Below are 23,653 nucleotides of genomic sequence, written 5' to 3'. Positions count from 1 at the left end.
GTTGTAATGTTTTATAAATACTTGAATGTATTTCACACTGTGTCTAACAGTGTGAATCTCCCCTGGTATATCAGCTCACCAACACTTCAACAGAACATTCACATAATGTGAGCTCTGAGATCTGTTCAGATCCCTTTCCCAAGACCTGGAAAGTGGGATTGGGCTGGATCACTCTTTTTCAGCTGGCACAGACACGATTGCTAAATGGTCTCATTCTGTGCCATAAATTTTCTCCATTTTCTATGTTCTATGAAGTGAGGTGTGATTGGGAGGGGCAATTCCACCAGGGTTATATTTTCTACCAAAACAATGACACAAGGGATACTTCACTTTTTTATTCATTCATTCATGCGATGTGGGCATCGCTGGCTAGGCCAGCATTTATTGCCCATCCCTAGTTGCCCATGAGAAGGTGGTGGTGAACTGCCTTCTTGAACCGCTGCAGTCCATGTGGGGTAGGTACACCCACAGTGCTGTGAGGAAGGGAGTTCCAGGATTTTGACCCAGCGACAGTGAAGGAACGGCGATATAGTTCCAAGTCAGGATGGTGTGTGGCTTGGAGGGGAACTTGCAGTTGGTGGTATCCCCTGCATTTGCTGCCCTTGCCCTTCTCGGTGGTAAAGGTCGCTGGGTTTGGAAGGTGCTGTCTAAGGAGTCTTGGTGCATTGCTGCAGTGCATCTTGTAGACGGTACACACTGCTGCCACTGTGCGCCGATGGTGGAGGGAGTGAATGTTTGTAGATGGGGTGCCAATCATGTGGGCTGCTTTGTCCTGGACGGTGTTGAGATTCTTGAGTTGGAATTGCACCCATCCAGGCAAGTGGAGAGTATTCCATCACACTCTTGACTTGTGAATTGCAGATGGTGGACAGGCTTTGGGGAGTCAGGAGTCATGGATGAGTGAGAGGAATATATCACACTTTGGGGCTTTTGTAAGAGTATTTATTGATAAATCTGGGATTTGAGAGGAAGCTGCTTCATGGTTTACAGAACAAATTCAGCCCCTGGGGTGGAGCCAACAGCTGCACTGTAATTACTCACCTCAGGATTCCAAGCCTCTGACCTGCTCTTGTAGTCACGTTATTTGTATGGCTACCCATGGTAACCTCCATGATGTTGATAGTGGGGGATTCAGTGATTGTAATGCTATTGAATGTCAAGGGGAGATAGTTAGATTCTCTCTTGTTGCAGATGGTCATTGCCTGGCACTTGTGTGGTGCGAATGTTACTTGCCACTTATCATCCCAAGCCTGTGAGACTGAAATAGCTCAGTTGGGAGTGTGTTAGACTGAAGATCCCTGGTTCAATCTAGGGTTTTGGCAGTTCTCCTTTATTCTGCATCGCCCTTTGGTTTTGACTCTTGAGCTGCACAATTTACACTGAAATTATTTCCCCAACTCTGAAGGTTGGATTGGAATAGAGAGATATCAAGGATGGGAAATATTTACATTGTCTGCTTTAGCTTATTCTCTATCTCCTTGTGTCCTTTTCCCCAGTTTTTGAATCTTTCGGGGTCGGGTGAACATTTGATTTGCTGCATTTGCCCCAAACTGAAGCCTTTTCCACATCTCTGGGCGGTCAGACTCACTCTGTCTGTTTTTGCTGCTCGTGACCATTAACGCGAACAGGCCACGAGTTCAATGTTTATCAGCAAACGGAAGATAACTGGAAAGAATTCTGTGTTACTCCAGACCAGTGACAAAGATGCAATGGATGTTATTCAAAATAAATTCCCTCTGACATTTTATGTAAACTTGTTTGCATCTAAAAGTTGGATTTTAAGTGTTACAAAAATGTGTCAAATTAATGACTGACCATGTGACAGCGCACATGGGGATCAAATCCACAGCCTTGTTGTTATCAACACTGCGTCCTAACCAACTGAACTAAGCGGCCTATAGACAGAGCCAGGTATGGGTTTGAGCCGCACGCTGGGCGGTTTGTGTTTTATTTCTCACACTGGGTGACAGAGCGATTGCACAAACAATGGACACATCACATCCCTGAAACATTGTTCTGATCCAAAACAATGTGAAATAAGAACTGAGCATGGAAATGGAACGGAACCAGAAATCAGGACTTTAATCTATTGAAGTTGATCTTGAAATTCAACCATTCACTAAACATTCCAATCGATCGAACTCTCTTCTGATATAAAATCCAGGAACTTGAGCTGCTGTAAAACATAACTGAGCCTGACGTGATCTGAACACACGATCGCCTGATCTGTAGTCAGACGCGCTACCATTATGCCACTAGCTCACATATAAAATAAAGTGTTTCATTCCTGACAGATTTACTTCTTGTTTAGATTCAGTGATTGAAATTAATTCAATCCTCATCTGACCTCCACTCTGTGAAGGCCTGCTACCCGACCTGAACCCGACGAGACCCGCGACCTGTGTCGGGTCCGGGTCATGTCGGGTCGCTCATCCGGGTCTGGCTTTCGGGCTCAGGTCAGGTCGGGCCAGGTTCGGGTCGGGCTGGGTTCAGTTCGGGCTGTGTCCGGGTCGGAAACACACAGGAAGTATTACATTTTGCTCTGCTGGGAAGTTGAGTTTAGTAAGTGTCAAAAGTTGAAAAGCCAACCTGAGCTGGGAGTCCGGGACATCAAGGAGGGAAACTCTGAGTCTGCTCAGTGAGCAAGTGAGCATCTCAATGATGTCATTGCGCTCATGCTGCAGCTTCCTGTAGATTCGGAATCGGGAGGGAGGTAAAGTGAACATTCCGGTGGTCGGGTAAGGCTCGGGTCGGTTTGGGCGTGGGAATAAATGGAGATACTCGGGCCGGGTCGGGCTCGAGTCCAATGTGGTTCTGTCAGGTTCGGGTCGGGTTTTTTTTCCTGACCTGAGCAGGCCTTTACCGCTCTGTCAGTTCAGTGCCTTATTTAAACTATTACTTGGAGTTCTGTTTTACAGGGTCTCGGCTGTCTAAGTGTTTCCCAGGCCCACTATTCTGATTAATCAGACATTTTGCTGCTAACTGCTGCTGCTACAATTGAAATGTAAAAAATAATTTCCAGTGACCTGCAACCAATGGACAAATACATTTCAGAAAGATAAAGCTCATTCACCAATCCACAAATGTGTCTTTCTGCTTCTATTGATAAACAACTCCTTCTCTCCACTATGAGAACTATACAATCACTACAGTTATTTGAAAGTTAGTGTAAGATGTTCCAGTTCATCAATTTTAAAACTGCAGCAGGTATTTTCCAGAAAACTTCTCTGTTGGAACCTCAGTCCCATTTAGATTGAAAGTGGACAATTAATGTATTCACTTGTTCATTGTGGACAGGTGTCTGACTTGGAATAAATCTCATTAACTTTCAATGAGGTGGCAGTATTTCTGTGCTCCCATTTTACACAGTCTGTCCTGTTCATGCACCATGTTTTTATTCTCCTCTCCCATTCGCCACAGGATACAGATTGCAAGCATCATCAATCTAGCCGTTGAAAAGCATTGGAAGAATCTGGTCACACAGGGATTGAAACATTCATTTTCTGCCATTTTCCAAGTTGGTTGCTTTAAACACAGTACAATGTGCAATCATCTTGAAAAGAGATTCTCTTCAATATCCAATACAAACTGAATTACAAACCTGACAGACAAACACAGGAGAACAAGTGACTAGTGAACACAAACCTCATGGTGCTCATTTTCAGATTTATTGCAGTCATCCGACAAAACAAGTGAAAGAATATTCCAGTGAAATGATTTGGAAAGTAGGTGTAACTTTTGTTGGTGCCTTTCTTTGCTCTGTTGGTGAAACTTTCTTGCACCTGACTCCTGTTCATGTCTCTGTTTCCTGCATTGAATGAGGAAGGAGATATTTGATCAGAAATCAACTGGATTGTGTACCTTTGAGAGGGGATTTCTGCACCATCAGGGCTGGAAACAGGAGTGAGTGAATGACAATGTGTGGAGTTTGATTTTGTACAGAGGGAGAGCAAATCTAACAGGACTGTGAGATATTGGCCTGGATTTTACAGCCCCAATAGCGGTGAACTCTGAGACTTTCACTGCTGTTGAGGGTCTGAACAGCACTGCAACTGCCGGTACATGCACACACTAACACCAGCATCTGGAAGTTGTGGTGGTGAGAAATGTGCTTGGAAGGAGCCTCTGATCATAATCACACCAGCCCACTCTTTAAAGTGACAGGGACCTGTAGTTCAGCAATTTGGGCTCATTGCCCACAATGTACCCTGATTTTTACCTGGGTTGGATTAAAGCCGGTACCAACAGGCTCTGGGCCGCTCGGGAAGGACTTTTCTGTTGACTCAACAGCTCCACTATTCCAGGAAGACACCGGCAGCAGCAGGGGTCAACTTTCAGAGGGAGTTCAGACATTTTAAATGTTGTATTTTATTTCTTAATTGTATGTAAGTTTTTAGCATGGCCTGATCAGAGTTCTTAAATTTACATCTGACCTTTTATTAACAAGATTGAAGGGTTTTTAAAAGATCTCTAAATATATATGACTTTTTATCAAGATTTACTTGGCTTCTTTGCAAAGACTCTTGAGCAAGATTGAAGTGACTTTTAAAAACTACATCTTATCCTTTAACATCCTGCTTCCATGTGGATGACATTGGAAGATGACTTCAAAAGAGCTTAGACTATCTTTCTAACAGGTACTGCAACAGCTTAAGACCTACTTTTCTGCAAAAGCTGGTGAATTACCTTCCGGGAGCGGAGAGGAGCGGAGCGGAGCAGACCTATATGGACCGATATGAGGAGAACGCCGAGAGCGGAGGCTATAAATCCAATCCGAGGATCGAGGCCCAGTCTCTTACCTTCCAGGAGTGGAGTGGAGCTCTTCCAGTGTGCTGGAGTTTTGAAAAAAAAGAAGCCAACTGTGACGTCAGAGGAGAGCTGCAAGGTGATTGGTTGGTGAGTCACCGCTGTTCGTGTATTTAAATATCATAAAGGAAAGGGCAAAGATTTTTAGTTGAAAAAAAAACCTCTGCTGATAAGATGAGTACTACGAAAGTGTTTTTTTTATTCAGTGTAACTTATGAAGGACTTTAGATTGTAGTGGGTAGAACAAGGCCCCTAGTGTCATTAGTATTTTTTAATTAAGGGAGTAACTAATTAATCTAAGGGTAAGTCATGGCAGGAGAACTCAGTCCCGTGATATGCTCCTCCTGCGCTATGTGGGGATTCAGGAACCCTCCCAGTCTCCATGACGACCATGTGTGCAGGAAGTGTATCCAGCTGCAGCTCCTGGCTACTTGCATTATGGAGCTGGACCTGCGGGTGGTTTCACTGTGGAGCGTCCGCGAAGCTGAGGACGTCATGGATAGCATGTTTAGTGAGGTGGTCGCACCGCAGGTAATGGATGCACAGGCAGAAAAGGGATGGGTGACCACCAGATGGAATAGTAGGAGCGGGCAGGTAGTGCAGGAGTCCCCTGTGGCCATCCCCCTCTCAAACAGATACACCGCTTTGGTTACTGTTGGGGGGATGACCTCCCAGGGGAAAAGAGCAACAGCGCGGTCCGTGGCACCACAAAGGGTTCTGCCGCACAGCAGGGGAGGAAAAGGGGAGGAAGAGCTATTGTGATAGGGGATTCTATCATAAGGGGTGCAGATAGGCGTTTCTGTGGCCGCAAACGAGACTCCAGGATGGTATGTTGCCTCCCTATTACTAGGGTCAAGGATGTTTCGGAGCAGCTGCCGGAAATTCTGAAAGGGGAGGGTGTGCAGCCAGAGATCGTGGTCCATATTGGTACGAACGACATAGGCAGGAAGAGAGATGAGGTTCTGCAAAGTGAATATAGGGAGTTAGGCAGAAGGTTAAAGAGCAGGACCTCTAGGGTTGTAATCTCAGGATTACTCCCTGTGACACGTGCTAGTGCGGGTAGGAATAGGAGGATTAGGAAAATGAATGCGTTGCTGAAGACTGGCGAAGGCGGGAGGGCTTCAGGTACTTGGATCATTGGGATCTCTTCTGGTGCAGAGGTGACCTGTACAAGAGGGACGGGTTGCATCTGAACTGGAAGCGGACCAATATCCTTGTAGGGAGATTTTATAGTAATACACTGGAGGGTTTAAACTAGTCTTGCAGCGGGGGTGGGACCCAAAGTAGTAGTCTCTCCGATGAGATAGTTGAGGCAAATGGAGAGGTTAAAGCAAGAAAGTCCAGTAGGCAGGCCAGGCAGGGGCAGGACAGGGAGCGTGGAAGGTCTGGTGGGCTAAACTGCATTTACTTTAATGCAAGTATCCTTACAGGTAAGGCAGATGAACTCAGAGCATGGATCGGTACATGGGATTGTGGTATTGTAGCTATTACGGAAACGTGGTTGAGGGATGGGCAGGACTGGCAGCTCAATGTTCCGCGGTACCGATCCTTCCGGCGTGACAGAGGTGGAGGTAAGAGAGGAGGGGGAGTTGCACTATTGATTAGAGAGGACATCACGGCAGTACTTGGAGAGGATATCCCAGGGTGAATGTCCAGTGAGGCCATACTGGTAGAACTTAGAAATAATAAAAGGGTGATCCCTTTGATGGGATTATACTATAGGCCCCCCAATAGTCAGGGGGAAGTGGAGGAGCATATATGTAGGGAAATCACAGATAGGTATAGGAATTCTAGGGTTGTAATAGTAGGTGATTTTAACTTCCCTAATATTGACTGGGACTGCCTGAGTGCTAATGGATCAGATGGGGAAGAATTTGTTAAGTGAATCCAGGATAGTTTTCTGAAGCAGTACGTGGATGGCCCGACTAGAGAAGGGGCTACACTCGATCTCCTCTTAGGGAATGAGGATGGGCAGGTGGTTGATATGGCAGTGGGGGAGCACTTTGGGACCAGTGACCATAACTCTATTAGCTTCAAGATAGTTATGAAAAAGAATAGGACTGGTCCTCAGGTTGAAGTCCTAAATTGGGGGAAGGCTAATTTCCATGGCATCAGACAGGAACTCTCAAAAGTTGAATGGGAGAGGCTGTTTACAGGTAAAGGGACGTCTGGAAAGTGGGAGGCTTTTAAAAGTGAGATCGGAAGACTTCAGGGCCAGCATGTTCCTGTTCGATTCAAGGGCAAGGCTGGCAAGTTTAGGGAACCTTGGTTGACAAGGGATATTGAGGGTCTGGTTAGGACAAAGAAGGAGGCATACGTCAGGTATAGGCAGCTGGGATCGAGCGAGTCCCTCGAGAAGTACAGGGGATATAGGAGTATAATTAAGAAGGAAATTAGGAGGGCGAAAAGGGGCCATGAGATTTCCCTGGCAGATAAGATAAAGGAGAATCGTAAAAGATTCTATAAGTGTATTAAGAGTAAAACGGTAGCTAGGGAGAGAGTAGGTCCCCTTAAGGATCAGTGTGGCAATCTATGTGTGAAGCCACGCGAAATGGGCGAGGTCTTAAATGAATATTTCTCGTCTGTATTTACCGTGGAGAAGGTCATGGAAGCTAGTGAGTTCAAGGGAGGGAACAGCGATATCCTGCAGCATATCAACATTACAAAGGAGGAGGTGTTGGAGGTTCTGAAGCGCATTAAGGTGGATAAATCCCCAGGGCCTGATCAGATGTATCCTAGGATGCTATGGGAAACAAGGGAGGAGATTGCTGGGGCGCTGGCAGAGATTTTTGTATCATCGTTAGCCACGGGTGAGGTACCGGAAGACTGGAGGATAGCTAATTTGTTAATTAATAAATTAAATAACAAATCATGTCGCCTCTTTCTCTTCTAAACTCTGGCGGAGACAAGCCTAGCTTGTCCAATCTTTCCTCGTAAGACAGCCCACCCATTCCATGTATTCGTCTCGTAAACTTTCTCTGCACTACCTCCAATGCATTTACATCCTTCCGCAAATAAGGAGACCAGTACAGTACTCAGTACTGCAGAAGAGGTCTCACCAATGTCCTGTATAGCTGAAGCATAACCTCCCTACTATTGTATTCAATTCCCATGGTGATAAATGATAACATTCTATTAGCTTTCCTAATGCTGGACCTGCATACTAACCTTTTGCAATTCATGCCCTCGGACACCCAGATCCCTCTGCATCTCAGAGCTCTGCAATCTCTCACCATTTAGATAATATGCTTTTTTATTCTTCCTGCCATAGTGGACAATTTCCGACTTTCCCACATGATACTCCATTTGCCAGGTCTTTGCCCAATCACTTAACCTATCTATATCCCTTTGTAGCCCCCTTATGTCCTCTTCACAACCTACTTTCCTACCTATCTTTGTGATCAGCAAATTTAGCAACAATACCTTCGGTCCCTTCATCTAAGTCATTTATATAAATTGTAAAAAGTTGAGGCCCCAGCACAGATCCCTGTGGCACACCACTCGTTACTTCTTGCCAACCAGAAAATGACCCATTTATGCTGACTCTCTGTTTCCTGTCAGCTAGCCAATCTTCTACCATGCCAATATGTTACCCCCGACACCATGAGCTTTTATTTTCTGCAATAACCTTTGATATGGCACCTTATCCTTCTGGAAATCGAAATACAATAAATCCACTGGTTCCCCTTTATCCACAGCACATGTAACTCCCTCAAAGAACTCCAATAAATTGGTTAAACATGATTTCCCTTTCAAAAAACCATGTTGACTCTGCCTGATTACCTTAATTTTTTCTAAATGCCCTGCTATAACATCCTCTGTAATAGCTCCAAACATTTTCCCTAAGACAAATGTTAAGCTAACTGGCCTGTCGTTTCCTGCTTTCTGTCTCCCTCCCTTTTTGAATAAATGAGTTACATTCACTCTTTTCCAATCTAACGGAACCTTCTCGAATCTAGGGAATTTTGGAATATTAAAACCAGCGCATCAACTATCTCACTAGCCAATTCAGGACCTGGCGACTTGTCAACCCGCAGCTCCAACAATTTGTTTAGTACCACTTCCCTGGTGATTGTAATTTTCTTGAGTTCCTCCATCCCTTCAATTTGCTGATATACGGCTAATACTGGGATGTTATTTGTATACTCAATAGTGAAGACCGATGCAAAGTATCTGTTCAATTCATCTGCCATCTCTTAATTATCCATTATTAATTCCCCAGACACACTTTCTATAGGACCTACAGTCGCTTTGTTAACTCTTTTCTTTTTAAAATATCTATCGAAACTCTTACTAGTTGTCTTGAAATTCCTTGCGAGCTTTCTCTCATACTCTAATTTTACCTTCCTTATCAATCTTTTAGTCATTCTTTGCTGTTTTTTATATTCTGTCCAATCTTCTGACCTGCCTCCCCCACCTTTGCACAATTATAGGCTTTTTCTTTAAGTTTGATAGTATCTTTAACTGTTTTCGTGAACCATGGATGGTGAGTCCCACCTTTGGAACTTTTCTTTCTCGTTGAAATGTATCTATTCTGTGTATTCTGAAATATCCCCTTAAATGTCTGCCACTGCATCTCTATTGACTTATCCCTTAACCTAATTTGCCAGTTCACTTTAGCTAGCTCTGCTTTCATGACCTTATAATTGCCCTTATTTACATTTAAAATACTAGTCTGGGACCCACTCTCCTCTCCCTCAAACTGAATGTAAAATTCAATCATATTATGATCGCTACTACCTAGGGGCACCTTAACTATGGTCATTAATTAATCCTATCTCGTTGCACAATGCCAGGTCTAGTATAGCCTGCTCTCTGGTTGGCTCCAGAATGTATTGTTCCAAGAAATTATCCCCAAAACATTCTATGTACGCCTCATCTAGGCTACCTCTGCCCATCTGAATTTTCCAATCTATATGTAGATTAAAATCCCCCATAATTATCACAGTACCTTTCTGACAAGCTGCCATTATTTCTTCCTTTATATCCCATCTGACAGTGTGGTTAATGTTAGGTAGCCTGTACACCACTCCCACAAGTGACTTCTTGCCTTTATGATTTCTCATTTGTTCCCAAACTGCTTCTGCATCCTGATCTCCAGAACTCAGGTCATCCCTCTCTATTACGCTAATACCATCATTAATTAACAGAGCTACCCCGCCACCTTTTCCTAGCTTCCTGTCCTTCCAAAATGCCATGTCACCTCCAATATTCACATCCCAATCTATGTCGCCCTGCAGCCATGTCTCTGTAATGACTATCAGATCGTACTTATTTATTCTATTTGTGCTCCCAGTTCATCTGTTTTGTTTCAAATGCTCCATGCATTCAGATACAGATCATTTAGTTTTGTCCTTTCATTATTTTTGTCACCTCTAGCCTTATCTGTCGATTTACTCTTAGATTTGTACATTCTGTCCCTTCCTGTCACAGTCTGTTTATCATTTCCCATATTTATACCTTTCTCTCTTGCCTTGTCTCTCCTCCTTGATTCACCATATCTTCCCAAATTTGATCCCTTGCCCCCACTATTCAGTTTAAAACCGTCTCTACTTCCCTCGTTATGTGGCTCGCTAGAACACCGGCACCAGCACGGTTCAGGTGTAGACCGTCCCAACGGTGCAGCCACCTCTTTCCCCAGTACTGGTGCCAATGCCCCATGAACCAGAAGCCACTACTACCACACCAGTCTTTCAGCCGCACATTACTTTCTCTAATCTTATTTGTCCTATGCCAATTTGCACATGGCTCAGGTAATAATCCAGAGATGATTAACTTTGAGGTTCGGCTTCTTAATTTGGTGCCTAGTTCCTCATACTGACTTTGCAGAACCTCTATCCTTGTCCTGCCTATGTCTTTGGTACCGACATGGACCACGACGACTGGATCCTACCCCTCCCATTGTATGTTTCGCTCCAGCCCTGAGCAGATGTCCTGAATCCTGGCACCGGCAGGCAACACAGCCATCTGGACTCTTGCTTTTGCTGCAGAGAACAGAGTCAATCCACCTTACTATACTGTCCCCTACTACCACTACATTCCTTTTTTCTCCCTCTTTGAGTCGCAAACACTTACTGCAGACGTGTTTGCCCCGGATCACACTGGCATCCAGGAACTCCCACATGCTGCAGCTGTGACACATCACCTGTCCTGTCATCCTTAACTTGTTTCAATTAACTACTTAAATAGTTTATTCAATTATTCATTTTATTGCATATTTTATTAAACTTACCACTAGTTTGTTTACTATTTTAAATGTTAGGACTAAAATGGATCTTAATCACTTACCAGATGCGCATCAAGCAGGTCGGTTCTTCCACACCAATCAACTACCTGCTTGCCTGTGATGTCACAGCTTACCAGATCCTCACCAAACAGCTCCTTCCACTGCACCGAAGAAAGAACCAAATCCTGTATCCTCACCCCAGCGGCTCTTTGTTTCCCTGCTCTCATTCTCCATTGTGCCGTCACTCCTCGATTTTTTCCCCTGCTCTGCTCCTCTCTCTCTCGCTCTGTCTCCGAGTCTGTGCTTTTGGCGCATTTCTTCATTTTTTGTTCCGTTGTGCTCCTCTGTTTCTGGTCCAAAATCTGACTTTGGTGGAACTTGAACCCACAATCTTTGAATATCGTCTTAATCATTATTTAGAAGTCCAACACGCTATCCATTGCGCCACAGAGCCTCACACATTTTTATAGACCTCACTAAGGCCTTTGATCTTGTCAGCAGAGACGGCCTCTTCAAACTGCAATGGAACATCGGCTGCCCTCCTGACCTCTTGGGCATCATCTCTTCTTTCCACGAGAACATGCATAGTTCCATCAGTTACAATGCAGCAACATCAGACGCTTTCAAGATCAGCAGTGGGGTAAAGCAGGGCTGCGCGCTGGCGCCAACTCTCTGAGGAACAGAGGAACATAGGAGTAAGCTATTCAGCCCGTCGAGCCTGCTCTGTCATTCAATTCGATCATGGCTGATCACCTACCTCAAAGCCCCTTTCCCATGCTATCCCCATATCCCTTGATGTCATGAGTATCAGGATTTCTATCAATTTCTGTCTTGAACATGCTCAATGAATGAGCTGCCACAGCCCTCTGGGGCACAGTATTCCAGTGATTCACCACCGTCTGAGTGAAGAAATTCCACCCATCTCAGTTTTAAATGGCCTACTCCTTATTCTGAGACGATGTCCTTTAGTTTTAGACTCACCAACCAGGGCAAACATCCTGTCTACATCCACACTGTCACACCCTGTAAAAATTTTGTCAGTTTCAATCAGATCACCTCTCATTCTTCGAAACTTTAAGGAATGCAGGCCCAGTTTCCTCATAAGACAATCCCACCATCCCAGGGATTAGTCTGGTGATATAAAAACAAGAAATGCTGGAACCACTCAGCAGGTCTGGCAGCATCTGTGAAAAGAGAAGCAGAGTTAACGTTTCAGGTCAGTGACCCATCTTCGGAACTGACATATATTAGAAAAGTCACAGGTTATAAGCAAGTGAGGTGGGGGTGGGGCAAGAGATAACAAAGGAGAAGGTGTAGATTGGACAAGGCCACATAGCTGACCAAAAGGTCATGCAGCAAAGGCAAACAATATGTTAATGGTGTGTTGAAAGACAAAGCATTAGTACAGATTAGGTGTTAACGGACTGAATATTGAACAGCAGCAAGTACAAACCTGAAAAAAAACAGTAGGTAAGCAAACTTAACAAACTGAGATGAAATGAAATAAATGCAAAAAAAAGATTAGTCTGTTGACCCTCTGTTTCACCCCCTCTATGGCAAGTGTATCCTTCATAAGATGAGGAGACTAAACTGTACACAATACTCCAGTGCAGATTCACCAATGCTCTATACAATTGCAGCAAGACATCTTTACTCCTGTACTCATGACCCCTCGTGTGGGTACAGCATACCATTTGCCTTCCTAATTGATTGCTGCACCTGCACAAGAGCTTTTAGTGTCTCAGGAACAAGGACACCCTTGGTTGGACATCGACACTTCCCAACCTCTCACCATTTAAGAAATACTCTGTCTTTCTGTTTATTCTACCAAAGTGAATAACTTCACACTTATTCACAAAATATTCCATGTTCTTGCCCATTCACTTAGCCTCTCCAGGTCCCCTGGAAGCCTCTCTGCATCCTCCTCACAACTCATACTTCACCGAGCTTTGTGTCATCTGCAAACTTGGAAATATTACATTTAATTCCCACATCCAAATCATTTATATGGGTTGTTAACAGCTGTGGCTCCAACACTGATCCTTGCAGTACCCCAATAGTAACAGCCTGCCATCCTGAGAAGGACCCGTTATTCCTGCTCTCTGTTTTCGGTCTGTTAACCAATTCTCAATCCATATCAGTATATTATCCCCAAGCCTATGTGCTCTAAATTTGTTTACTCACCTCCTGTGTGGGACCTCACCAAAGGAAAATACAAATACCACACATCCACTGGTTCTCCTTTATCTGTTCTATAGGTAACATCCTCAAAAATCTCAACAGGTTTTTCAAACCTGTTTTCCTTTTCATAAATCTATGTTGACTCTGCCCAATCATGTCATCATTTTCGAACTGTCTAGTTATCACATCCTTTATAATTGGCATATTCTTCTCCATGCTGCTATTGTACACTTTCAATGACTCAGATGGGGGTGTTCACCTGCACATCAGAGCTGACGACAAGCTGTTCAACTTGGCAAGACTGTGCGCCAAGACCAAAGTGGGTAAATTCCTAGTCTGTGAGTTGCTATTTGCTGATGATGCTGTGCTGACATCCCATAATGAAGTTCAGTCACAGCAGCTTGTAAATCGGTTCTCCCTGGCCTGCAAAGAATTTGGACTGACAATCAGCATCAGGAAGATGAAAGTTACGGGCCAGGACGTAGAGACTCCACTTTCCATCAACATCGACAACCTCACTTTGGAGGTTGTCAACAGCTTCACATACCTTCCATCAACAATCACCAGCAATCTGGCCCTTGATGCTGAAATCAGCACCAGGATTGCCAATGCTGCAGCTGTCATGTCAAAGTTGAGAAGACAAGTGTGAACCGACAGCAAACTGACCGAAAATACAAAGCTCCACGTGTACCAGGCTTGTGTTCTCAGCACCCTCCTTTATAGTAGAGAAGCATCAACAACTTATACAAGCCAAAAAAAGCGGCTGAACAGCTTCCACCTCCACTGCCTCAGATGGATACTGTGCATCTCCTGGCAGGACAGAGTGCCGAATGCGGAAGTACACCAGCGTGCAGGGATCCGCAGCATGTTTGCCCTCTTGAGTCAGCGGTGACTCTGTTGACTGGGCCAAATGGATGACGGTCACATTGCCAAATACATGCTCTATGGTGAACTTGCTATCAGCACGAGATCAACAGGTCAGGGAAAAAAATCCAAGTCCTTTGGAGAGGTTTGAGTTAATTCAGGAGAGTGGGCATGGATTTATAAATGGGAGTTCATGCTTGACAAATCTAACTGCATTTGTTGATAAACTATCTGAGAATGCTGATGAAGGGAATGCAGTGGATGTTGTTTATATGGATGTTACGAAAGCATTATATAAAGTACCACATCAAAGGGTGGGTAACAAAATTGGGGTTCATGGATTAGGAGGGTCAGTGTCCATTTGGATAGTAAATTGTTTTAAAGACTGAAAACAGCGAGTCATATTAAATGGTTCTTGGTCAGACCGGAGGATAGTCGACAGTGGTGTTCCCCAAGGGTCAGTGCCAGAACCACTGCTTTTTTGGCTAAAGGTAAGTGACTTGGATCTTGGAATACAGAGTAGAATCTCAAAATATGCCGATGACACCAAACTTGGAGGAGTGGCAAACAGTGACGATGATATGAACTGCCTGCAACAGGACAGTGATAGGCTATCAGAATGGGCAGACAGGTGGCAGATGGAATTTAATAGTGACAAGTGTGAGGTGATGTATTTTGGCATAAGGAATAGGGAGAGGCAATATATACTTCATGGCACAGTTCTAAAGAGTGTACTGGAATAGAGGGACTTGGGGTTCATGTGCACCGATCTTTGAAGGTGGCAAAACATATTGCGAGAGTGGTTAGCAAAGCATATGGGATCTTCGGCTTTATAAATAGAGGCATTGAGTACAAAAGCAGGGAAGTTATGCTGAACCATTATAAAACTCTGGTTCGGCCCCAATTGGAGTGTTGCTTCCAGTTCTGCTCAGCAGACTTTAGAAAGAATGTGAGGGTCCTTGAGAGGATGCAGAGGCGATTTACCAGAATGGATGCAGGGATGGGAGATTGAGTGCAGAATTGATAGAGGTATATAACACCTCTAGAGAACAGGCCATCCTGGACTTGGTATTGTGTAATGAGAAAGGATTAGTTAACAATCTTGTTGTGTGGGGTCCCTTGGGGAAGTGTGCCCATAATATGATAAAATTCTTCATTAAGATGGAGAGTGAGAGAGTTGATTCCGAGACTAGGGTCCTGAATCTAAACAAAGGAAACTATGAAGGTATGAGGCGGGAGTTGGCTATGATAGATTGGGGAACGTTACTTAAAGGGTTGACAGTGGATAGGCAATGGCTAGCATTTAAAGAGCGCATGGATGAATTACAACAATTGTTCATTCCTGTCTGTGCAAAAGTAAAACAGGAAGGGTGGCTCAACTGTGGCTTACAAAAGAAATTAAGGAAAGTATTAGATCCAAGGAGGAGAAATATAAAATGGTCAGAACAAGCAGCAAACCTGAAGATTGTGAGCAGTTTGGAATTTAGCAGAGGAGGACAAAAGGATTGATTAAGAAGGGGGAAATAGAGTATGAGAGTAAGCTAGCAGAGAACATAAAAACTAACTGTAAAACCTTCTACAGATATGTGTAGAGAAAAAGATTAGTGAAGACTAATGTGGGTCGATTACAGTCAGAAACGGGGGAATTTATAATGGGGAACAAAGAAATGGCAGACCAATTAAATACATACTTTGGTTCTGTCTTCACAAAGGAGGATACAAATTACCTCCCAGCAATGTTGGGGAACATAGGGTCTAATGAGAAGGAGGAACTGTATGAAATCAGTATTAGTAGGGAATGTTTGGGGAATTGATGGGATTGAAGGCCGATAAATCCCCAGGGCCTGATAATCTACATCCCAGGGTACTTAAGGAAGTGGCCCTTGAAATAGCAGATGCATTTCTGGTCTTTTTTCAAAATTCTGTCGACTCTGGAACAGTTCCAATGGATTGGACGGTAGTTAAAGTAACTCCACTATTTAAAAAAAGAGGCAGAAAGAAAACAGCGAATTATATACCGGTTAGCCTGACATCAGTCGTGGGGAAAATGCTGGAGTCCATTATAAAAGATGTAATAGCAGAGTGCAATAATAACTCGTCTCCACTCCTAGTATTTCTAAATCCCACACATTCACTAGAATGTGAACAATTATTTCCTGTTGTGTCTCTCTCAGATTTGTAAACTTCACTGTATTGGAGTGAGGTGACATCTACTGGCGGGAAGCAAGAACTGCAATCAAGCAGCAGAAACTCCACAGTCTGTCAGGGTGAAAGAAATATTGCAATGTGAGGAAACAGCGAAGTGGTTTGATTGGGTAGATGGAGACATGATGCCACTTGTGGTGGTGTCTGAAGCAAAGGCCAGAAATACAAAATTGTCATTAATAAAAGAAATGAGGAATTCATGACAAATGTAGTAACGTAGTGAATGGTTATAATGTGGATAGAATAGAAAATGAGATTGGATGGACAGAAGCAGTCTGAAAGGATGTCTGAAACAAAAGGTGAGTGCCCTGAAAAGTTAACTGTGTTTCTCACAGCACAGATGCTGCCAGAGCTGCTGAACATTTCCAGCACTTTCTGTTTTTATTTCAGCATTTGAAGGATGTTGCTTTGATCTGAAAAAAAATGGATGATTGGCTGGGGGGTACCAGTGAAATTCCACAGCAGCTAAAGAAACTTGACTGGTCAGTGGCTCGTTGGTCTAGGGGTATGATTCTCGCTTAGGAAATGTGGTTGATTAACATGTAAGAAATGCAAGGTTCTGATCCCATATGAGCCTTGGCCTGCTGGCATTTTTTAGATTAAGGTTATCTATTGGTTTCAGCCTTGCAGAAGGTGGAATTGACTTCCATACGGAGCTGGCTTGAGGACCAGACAACTGGATTCAAAGAGCTTGTCGACAAAATTGTAATTAACTAAATGTACAGATAGCCAAGTGGGAATATAAAGTTGTTGCAGTAATTGAGACCTGACTCCAAAAACAACAGGACTGGGTTCTGGACTGGAATGGAATGGAATTCTTCAGTATTTCTGTTGTTTGGCTTGCATTGACTCATCGATTTTCTTGTTTTTCACTTCTTCGATGCCTTTGAATAATTGTGGATCCTTCTTCAGGGTGTCTTCTTTCACCAGGTAGTTCTGACCTCTGATGATGTTGATCGTAATCAGCTTCAATTCGCTGATAGTTTTGGAACAGAGCAGATTTCCTTTTCTTGAGTCTACAACATGGAACTCAGTCTGACATGTGGACCCATGGGAGGATTTGAATGCCATCCCTGCGTTGGAGTTGCATCCATCCAATGAGAGACCGAGTAGAAGTGACAGTTCTGTCAGTCGAATATGAGACTTTTCATGGCAGGGTTGTGAGTTTGAGTGCCATTCTGTTTTTCCCTTTTTTAAGGCTTCATGAGCAGAGAGTACAGGGAGTGTTTGAAATGAGCAAGTCTCGCTTTGATTCAGGACTCTTACCTCTCTGCAGCATCTCACTATGAAAGATTGAATTTGATCTCATTTCATTCACAGCTCGGGGTCTTTGCGGCTCAGTGGCACTTCTGGCTGTCTCCCGCTTCACAATCCATCAGTACTGAGAAAGCAATGGGGAATATTACTCACATGTTGTGTTCTTGATTTTTTTGGAAAACTTCAATGTATGTATTTTCCACCAAAACAAGGACACCAAGAAACTGCTAATATAGGGTTGAAATAGCTCAGTTGGGAGAGCGTTAGACTGAAGATCTAAAGGTCCTTGTTCCATCCCGGGTTTCAGCAATTTCGCTTCCTTATCCGTCCCTTGTCTTGGTTCTGATTTTCCAGTTGCACAATTTCCTTTGAAATTATTTACCAAGCACCAGTGGATTGAATTTGAGAAACAACACAGAGTCATTTACAGCACAGAAGGTGGTCGTTTGGCCTATCACGTCCATGCTGGCTCTCCCCGGAGCAATCTAGTCAGTTCCACTCACCAGCTCGATCCCTTTCCTCCTGCAAGTTTCTTTCCTGCAAGTATCCATCCAATTTCCTTTTCAAATCATTGATTGTCTCTGCTTCCACCACACTCGTGGGCCAAGACATTACCACCCACAACATAAAACAGTTCCACCTCATCAAGGATGGGAAATACTTCCATCTTCTATATTTGCTTATTCTCTATTTCTATGAGAAAAGACTGGCAGTCAACATGAAACGGAACCCAAAAATCTTCGAGCAGCATGTAAATGATAAGTGGGTAGTAAGAGGTTGAGTCGGGCCTATTAGGGACAAAAAGGATAATATAAGCTTAGAGGTGCAGGGCAATGTTAATCTACTTAATGAGTACTTTGTATCAGTGATCACTAAGGAAGTGCAATTGGACAAAATATCAGCAGAAGTGAAGAGAGTGGAGGCAATGGAGAGAGTACAAATTGAGAGACGGAGGTACTAAAAAGGCTGGCTGTGCTTCGGGAAGATAAATCACCTGGTCCGGATGGCTCACATCCCAGGTTGCGAAAGGAAATGCGGATGCAGATAACGGAAGGGCTTGCTATAATCTTCCAATCTTCCCTGGATACGGGAGAGGTGCCAGATGATTAAACAGTGGCAAATGCGATGCCCTTATTCAAGAAAGGGTGTAAGGACAGTCTGGGTAACTACAGGCCAGTTAGATTAAGAGCAGCGGTGGGTAAGGTTTTAGAAAGAATAATCAGGGTAAGAAATCAACAGTCACTTGGAGAGGTTCGAGTTAATTAAGTAGAGTGAGCATGGATTTATAAATGGGAGTTCATGCTTGACTAATCTAACTGCATTTTTTGATGAACTAACTGTGCAGCTTGATGAAGGGAATGCAGTGGATGTTGTTTATATGGATTTGAAGGAAGCGTTTGACAAGGTACCACAATAAAGGGCGGTTAACAAAATTCAGGTTCGTGGCATAGGAGGGTCAGTGTCCAATTGGATAGAAAATTGGTTTAAGGACAGAAAACAGCGAGTCTTATTAAATGGTTCTTTGTCAGACTGGAGGATAGTCGACAGTGGTGTTCCCCAAGGGTCAGTGCTAGAACCACTGCTTTTTTTGCTAAAGGTAAATGACTTGGTTCTTGGAATACAGAGTAGAATCTCAAAATATGCCGATGACACCAAACCTGGAGGAGTGGCAAACAGGACAGTGATAGGCTGGCAGAATGGGCAGACAGGTGGCAGATGGAATTTAATAGTGACAAGTGTGAGGTGATGTATTTTGGCATAAGGAATAGGGAGAGGCAATATATACTTAATGGCACAGTTCGAAAGAGTGTACTGGAATAGAGGGACTTGGGGTTCATGTGCATCAATCTTTGAAGGTGGCAAGACATATTGCGAGAGTGGTTCGCAAAGCATATGGGATCTTCGGCTTTATAAATAGAGGCATTGAATACAAAAGCAGCGAAGTTATGCTGAACCATTATAAAACTCTGGTTAGGCCCCAATTGGAGTGTTGCTTCCAGTTCTGCTCAGCAGACTTTAGAAAGAATTTGAGGGTCCTTGAGAGGACGCAGAGGCGATTTACCAGAATGGATCAAGGGATGGGGGATTTTAGTTACAAGGTTAGGTTGGAAAAGCTAGGATTATTCTGCCTTTCTCAAAGGAGATTGAGTGGAGAATTGATAGAGGTGTGTAATACCTCTCGAGAACAGGCCATCCTGGACTGGGTATTGTGTAATGAGAAAGGATTAGTTAACAATCTTGTTGTGTGGGGTCCCTTGGGGAAGTGCGCCCATAATATGATAAAATTCATCATTAAGATGGAGAGTGAGAGAGTTGATTCCGAGACTCGGGTCCTGAATCTAAACAATGAAAACTATGAAGGTATGAGGCGGGATTTGGCTATGATAGATTGGGGAACGTTACTTAAAGGGTTGACAGTGGATAGGCAATGGCTAGCATTTAAAGAGTGCATGGATGAATTACAACAATTGTTCATTCCTGTCTGTGCAAAAGTAAAACAGGAAGGGTGGCTCAACTGTGGCTTATAAAAAGAAATTAAGGAAAGTATTAGATCCAAGGAGGAGAAATATAAAATGGCCAGAACAAGCAGCAAACCTGAAGATTGTGAGCAGTTTGGAATTTAGCAGAGGAGGACAAAAGGATTGATTAAGAAGGGGGAAATAGAGTATGAGAGTAAGCTAGCAGAGAACATAAAAACTGACTGTAAAAGATTCTATAGATATGTGTAGAGAAAAAGATTAGTGAAGGCAAATGTGGGCCCCTTACAGTCAGAAACGGGGGAATTTATAATGGGGAACAAAGAAATGGCAGACCAATTAAATACATACTTTGGATCTGTCTTCACAAAGGAGGATACAAATTATCTCCCAGAAATGTTGGGGAACATAGGGTCTAGTGAGAAGGAGGAACTGTATGAAATCAGTATTGGTAGGGAATGTTAGGGAAATTGATGGGATTGAAGGCCGATAAATCCCCAGGGCCTGATAATCTACATCCCAGAGTACTTAAGGAAGTGGCCCTTGAAATAGCAGATGCATTTCTGGTCTTTTTTCAAAATTCTGTCGACTCTGGAACAGTTCCAATGGATTGGACGGTAGTTAATGTAACTCCACTATTTAAAAAAAGAGGCAGAAAGAAAACAGCGAATTATATACCGGTTAGCGAGGCCTGGACAACGTATGCCAGCCAAGAGCGACGTCTCAATTCATTCCATCTTCGCTGCCTTCTGAGAATACTTGGCATCAGGTGGCAGGACTATATCTCCAACACAGAAGTCCTTGAAGCGGCCAACACCCCCAGCTTATACACACTACTGAGTCAGCGGCGCTTGAGATGGCTTGGCCATGTGAGTCACATGGAAGATGGCAGGATCCCTAAAGACACATTGTACAGCAAGCTCGCCACTGGTATCAGACCCACCGGCCGTCCATGTCTCTGCTATAAAGACGTCTGCAAACGCGACATGAGATCGTGTGACATTGATCACAAGTCGTGGGAGTCAGTTGCCAGCATTCGCCAGAGCTGGCGGGCAGCCATAAAGACAGGGCTAAATTGTGGCGAGTCGAAGAGACTTAGTAGTTGGCAGGAAAAAAGACAGAGGCGCAAGGGGAAAGCCAACTGTGCAACAGCCCCGACAAACAAATTTCTCTGCAGCACCTGTGGAAGAGCCTGTCACTCCAGAATTGGCCTTTATAGCCACTCCAGGCGCTGCTTCACAAACCACTGACCACCTCCAGGCGCGTATCCATTGTTTTCTCGAGATAAGGAGGCCCAAAAGAAGCCTGACATCAGTCGTGGGGAAAATGCTGGAGTCCATTATAAAAGATGTTATAGCAGAGTGCAATAATAACTCGTCTCCACTCCTAGTATTTATAAATCCCACACATTCACTATAATGTGAACAATTATTTCCTGTTGTGTCTCTCTCAGATTTGTCAACTTCACTGGATTGGAGTGAGGTGACATCTACTGGCGGGAAGCAAGAACTGCAATCAAGCAGCAGAAACTCCACAGTCTGTCAGGGTCAAAAAAACATTGCAATGTGAGGAAAGAGCGAAGTGGTTTGATTGGGTAGATGGAGACATGATTCCACTTGTGGTGGTGTCTGAAGCAAAGGCCAGAAATACAAAATTGTCATGAATAAAAGAAATGAGGAATTCATGAAAAATGTAGTAACGGAGTGAATGGTTAGATTGTGGATAGAATAGAAAGTGAGATTGGATGGACAGAAGCAGTCTGAAAGGATGGCTGAAACAAATGGTGAGTTCCCTGAAACGTTAACTGCGTTTCTCACAGCACAGCTGCTGCCAGAGCTGCTGAACATTTCCAGCACTTTCTGCTTTTATTTCAGCATTTGCAGGATGTTGCTTTGATCTGAAAAAAAATGGATGATTGGCTGGGGAGTTCCAGTGAAATTCCACAGCAGCTAATAAAACTTGACTGGTCAGTGGCTCGTTGGTCTAGGGGTATGATTTTCGCTATGTGAGTGTGGTTGATTAACATGCGAGAAAACCCGGGTTCAAGTCCCGGACGAGCCCTGGTCTGCTGGCATTTTTAGATTAAGGTTATCTATTGGTTTCAGCCTTGCAGAAGGTGGAATTGACTTCCATGCGGAGCTGGCTTGAGGACCAGACAACTGGATTCAAAGAGCTTGTCGACAAAATTGCAATTAGCTAAATGCACAGATAGCCAAGTGGGAATATAAAGTTGTTGCTGTAATTGTGACCTGACTCCAAAAACAACAGGACTGGGTTCTGGACTGGAATGGAATGGAATTCTTCAGTGTTTCTGTTGTTTGGCTTGCATTGACTCATCGATTTTCTTGTTTTTCACTTTGTCGATGCCTTTGAATAATTGTGGATCCTTCTTCAGGGTGTCTTCTTTCACCAGGTAGTTCTGACCTCTGATGATGTTGATTGTAATCAGCTTCAATTCGCTGATAGTTTTGGAAGTGAGCAGATTTCCTTTGCTTGAGTCTACAACATGGAACTCAGTCTGACATGTGGACCCATGGGAGGATTTGAATGCCACCCCTGCGTTGGAGTTGCATCCATCCAATAAGAGAGCGAGTAGAAGTGACAGTTCTGTCAGTCGAATATGAGACTTTTAATGGCAGGGTTGTGAGTTTGAGTGCCATTCTGTTTTTCCCTTTTTTAAGGCTTCATGAGCAGAGAGTACAGGGAGTGTTTGAAATGAGCAAGTCTCGCTTTGATTCAAGACTCTTACCTCTCAGCAGCATCTCACTATGAAAGATTGAATTTGATCTCATTTCATTCTCAGCTCGGGGTCTGTGCGGCTCAGTGGCACTTCTGGCTGTCTCCCGCTTCCCAATCCATCAAACTGAGAAAGCAATGGGGAATATTACTCACATGTTGTGTTCTTTAATTTTTTGGAAAACTTGAATGTATGTATTTTCTTCCAAAACAAGGACAACAAGCCACTGTTAATGTAGGGCTGAAATAGCTCAGTTGGGAGAGCGTTAAACTAAAAATCTAAAAGTCCCTGGTTCAATCCCGGGTTTCAGCAATTTTGCTTCCTTATGCGTCCCTTGCCTTGGTTCTGATTTTCCGGTTGCACAATTTACTTTGAAATTATTTACCAAGCACCAGTGGATTGAATTTGAGAAACAACACAGAGTCATTTACAGCACAGAAGGTGGTCGTTTGGCCTATCACGTCCATGCTGGCTCTCCCCGGAGCAATCTAGTCAGTTCCACTCACCAGCTCGATCCCTTTCCTCCTGCAAGTTTCTTTCCTTCAAGTATCCATCTAATTTCCTTTTCAAATCATTGATTGTCTCTGCTTCCACCACACTCGTGGGCCAAGTCATTACCACCCACAACATAAAAAATTCCACCTCATCAAGGCTGGGAAATACTTACATCTTCTATATTTGCTGATTCTCTATTTCTATGAGAATAGACTGACAGTCAACATGAAAGGAAAACCCAAAAATCTTCGAGCAGCATGTAAATCATAAGTGGGTAGTAAGAGGTTGAGTAGGGCCTATTAGGGACAAAAAGGATAATATAACCTTAGAGGTGCAGGGCAATGTTAATCTACTTAATGAGTACTTTGTATCAGTGATCACTAAGGAAGTGGAATTTGACAAAAT

General features: G+C 43.7%; 1 non-coding gene across 1 annotated transcript; it reads left to right on the top strand.

The window, feature by feature from the left end:
• Positions 1–22,992: 22,992 nt before the first annotated feature.
• trnaf-aaa (transfer RNA phenylalanine (anticodon AAA)) lies at positions 22,993–23,065 on the top strand. Its single transcript has one exon. It is a non-coding gene; the product is annotated as a tRNA-Phe (tRNA).
• Positions 23,066–23,653: the final 588 nt, after the last annotated feature.

This window comes from Heterodontus francisci, unplaced genomic scaffold, assembly GCF_036365525.1.
Source record: "Heterodontus francisci isolate sHetFra1 unplaced genomic scaffold, sHetFra1.hap1 HAP1_SCAFFOLD_255, whole genome shotgun sequence".
Lineage (NCBI taxonomy): Eukaryota > Metazoa > Chordata > Chondrichthyes > Heterodontiformes > Heterodontidae > Heterodontus > Heterodontus francisci.
This window is presented reverse-complemented; position numbering and strand designations above follow the sequence as displayed.